Genomic DNA, 3,713 nt, shown 5'->3' with positions numbered 1-3,713 from the left:
TCTGTGTTAGGGTCCCTGTTGCCCCTTGGTCTGTTTGTAAATCATTTGTGTTTTGTGTTGTGGTTCTTGCATTTGTAACACTAGTTCCTACATCTCCCTCAATTCATAAACTCCCTGTGGGCCCCTACATTGCTCCCACTCAGCAGGAAGCAGATACAGAAGAGATGATCTTTGTCCTTTTTCCTGGGGTACATGAAAACGGGGGAATGATATGGGAGGCAAAAAGGGGTTAATAGAAAAACCTAAGACCCAAGCTCTAATTCAGATATTAGCTCTAAAAGGGAGTCAGACCCCAGTTAATGGATAACTTATGCTAGGTTCTCTTACCCACAGAAAAGAGAAATTCCTAAGAACCCCTATTCCAAACCCTCTTGATTTCCCCATAACAAAACCAATTGATGCTAAGTGGCTAAATGGATTTGAGGTGCTACTTGTTGGCACCTAACATTGGAAGTTCGGGGAAAGGACAGCCAGTGGGAGCTTGAACCCTTCAGGATACCCATAAAATCCTGAGGGAAAATGTAGCTGGTCTGGGAGAGTGAGGCCAAAGTTGTAATACAGTACTTATTTCTTTCTTCAATTGACTTTTCCTCTACATTTTTAGATATTATGCTACTGGCTACAAGTATATTTAGCATGTTTTATGTTTATTATATCTTTTTTTTTTAATTTTTAAAAAAATTTTTTTGCAGGCAATGGGGGTTAAGTGACTGGCCCAGGGTCACACAGCTAGTAAGTGTCAAGTGTCTGAAGCCGGATTTGAACTCAGGTCCTCCTGAATCCAGGGCCGGTGCTTTAACCACTGCACCATCTAGCTGCCCCCATGATATCTTTAAACATGTTGTTTCCCTGTTTAAGAAAAAGAAAAAAGCCAAACATAGGAATTTATATTTCATTCTAGAGATTAAGGGAGTTCAAGGAGTTTATTTAATAAGAGATTAGCATGATCAGACTTGGACTTTAGGAAAATCACTTAAGCAGCAGGGTGAAGAACAGATTAGAAACAGCAGCTGTTTCTGTTCTGGCCAGAAACTCTGAGGGTCTTCCCCTCCCAGACTGATTCTTTTGTGAAGGCAAACTAGGTTATCTTTTTTCCTCAATTACTACCTAGCCTTTACTTATTGAATGAACCTCACACTCTGACAAACTGAGACCTGGGGAAGACTTTAGCTTTAAAAGGCCATGGGAGGGCTTTCTCTTCAGTTGTCTGTAAGGTGCTCTGTTCTTCTTCGGAAGCTAAGGCCACATTGGGGTGAATCCTCACTTCAGCCGGCGACTAGCACCACTACAAAAAAGTCTCTCCTCATCCATCTCCTGAAATGGCCGTCTCAGAGCTCGCTTGTATCTACTCTGCTCTCATCCTTCACAACGATGAGGTTAAGGTCACAGAGGATAAAATTAATGCCCTCCTTAAAGCAGCAGGTGTAAATGTTGAACCATTGTGACCTGGGTTATTTGCAAAGGCCCTGAACAATGTAAACATTCCAAGTCTCATCTGCAATGTAGGAGTTGGTGGACCTGCCCCAGCAGCTGGTGGTGTTGCCCCTGCTTGGAGGTGCTGCTCCTGATAGCACAGCTGCCCCAGCTGAGAAGAAGAAAGAGGAAACAAAAAAAGAAGAATCTGAGGAGTCTGATGATGACATGGGCTTTGGTCTGTTTAACTAAATATATTTTTTGAAACATTAAATAAAAAGCTTAACTAAAAAAAAAAAAGCCATGGGAGGGCAGCTAGGTGGCACAGTAGATAAAGCACCAGTCCTGGAGTCAGGAGGACCTGAGTTCAAATCCAGCTTCAGACACCTAATACTAGCTGTGTGACCCTGGGCAAGTCACTTAACCCCAAATGCCTCACCCAAAAAAAAAAAAAGGCCATGGGCTCCCTCTGTATCCTCAGCCATCATCAATCATTTTGACCTATGTCTTACCACTAGATTCTGTAGACTCTGGAGGAGGGAGTGAGGCTTATGACCCTGCACCTGCACCTGCACCTGCCTCACTTAAATCCAATTCACTTGCAAGTCAAGACATCAACATCCTGTTGTCTTTGTTCCTATTTAAGAAAAGGATGAACCACAACTGCAGCTACATTCTGTGAAGAAAAGATTAGAACGGGCAGAGACTTGAAGCAAGGAGACCAATTAGGAGGCTATTACAATAGTCTAGGTTCCAAGTGATAAGGCCTCTGCTAGGATGGTGACTGTATGAGTAGAGGAGATAACAATGGAAAGGATAGGATCAAGGAAAGGGACTATCCTTGGCAAGAAGGGCCACTTCTGTTAGAAATTAGAGCAAAAGAGGAAAATATGAGAAATTATATAGAGATTCTTGTGCCTAACATAATGTTCTACACACAGTACCTGTTTTATAAGTTACTTAAATTGACTTTGATCTTCTTGCAGCACAAGAGAATGGCATGAGTACTAAATTCAGAGTCAGAAGATCTGGGTTCAAATCCTACTTCAGACTCTTACTAGCCGAGTCATGCTTATTTTTTTTTTTTAGTGAGGCAATTGGAGTTAAGTGACTTGCCCTGGGTCACACTGTTAGTAAGTGTGTGTTAAGTGTCTAAGGCCAGATTTGAACTCAGGTACTCCTGACTCCAGGGTCAGTGCTCTATCCACTGTGCCACCTAGCTGCCCTGTCATGCTTATTTTTAAAAAAAATAATTATTAATAATGATCTTCTTGGGGGAACCTAGAGATCAGTTTCAGTTCTTTCTCCCCACCCTCAACCCCCTCCAGAAAGTCCAGTTCTTGAGGAACTTCAGCAGATCCTATTTGGGACAAATCCAAGAGAACAAAAGAAATGGAGATAGGATTGATGGGATCAAATAACACCTAGATACTGGACTTCACTTTTGGGCTTCAGCAAAGGTCTTTTGCATACTCTTCCCAGATGTCATCAGGAGAGTTCATTTTAATTCAGACCACCCTCAAGTCATGTCAACCAATGGAATTGAGTGATGCTAACCAATTAGCTTTGATCAATGTATAATAACCCACCTTGGTAAAACCCTTGGCTAGGAAACAAGTCCACCTCAGGAGGAAAAGTGCAACTAGTTTGTAATAATTTTTAAAAGAGAAAACAATTCTTTAACTAGTTTCAGTATCAAAATGGTTTACTTATAATCTGTTCCATGTGCATTAATATTCAGAGGTCAGAATGCTTCACAGGAAACTCAAATATCAGAATAGAGCCTCCACTCTCTACCTCTAAACCTACTCTGAAGTTGTGCGGATTGCGTCTTAGGAGGACCCTTAGACAAAGAAACTTATACAATGAAAGAGAGGACACTGGTTGCTCAATTGAGCCCAAAGTCTTCAAGCTTTTTATGATTGCACACCCAGCAAACTAAGGGTGAATGCACCCAGGAACTTTTGCTATGGTAAAATAGGTGCTCACCTTTTTAGTATTATTCAAAGTTAGTTAGGATTCAGAAGAGGAAAAAAAGGTTTCGATAGCATTCAAACTTAAAGCTTATAAACTGGTTGGCTTCCAAATGTTTGCTTGGAACTTAGTGTATTTTCCCATAAAAACAAATTTTTCATGGTGGTTGGGTTCCTAGGCTAGTCCACCCATAATGTTTCAAACAATAATTCACACTTTTAGAGTACTTTGCTAGTTAACAAGAATTTGAGTGCCTACTATGTGTCAGGCATTGTGCTAAGTGTAGCAATGTCAGCTGGTCGGAATAAGGCCTCTAATCTATGAAT

General features: G+C 41.2%; 1 pseudogene; it reads left to right on the top strand.

Annotated features, from left to right (window-relative positions):
- Nucleotides 1-1,319: 1,319 nt before the first annotated feature.
- LOC122747293 lies at nt 1,320-1,665 on the top strand (annotated as a pseudogene).
- The last annotated feature ends 2,048 nt before the right edge of the window (nt 1,666-3,713 follow it).

The sequence above is a fragment of the Dromiciops gliroides genome, chromosome 3, assembly GCF_019393635.1.
Source record: "Dromiciops gliroides isolate mDroGli1 chromosome 3, mDroGli1.pri, whole genome shotgun sequence".
Taxonomy (NCBI): domain Eukaryota; kingdom Metazoa; phylum Chordata; class Mammalia; order Microbiotheria; family Microbiotheriidae; genus Dromiciops; species Dromiciops gliroides.
This window is presented reverse-complemented; position numbering and strand designations above follow the sequence as displayed.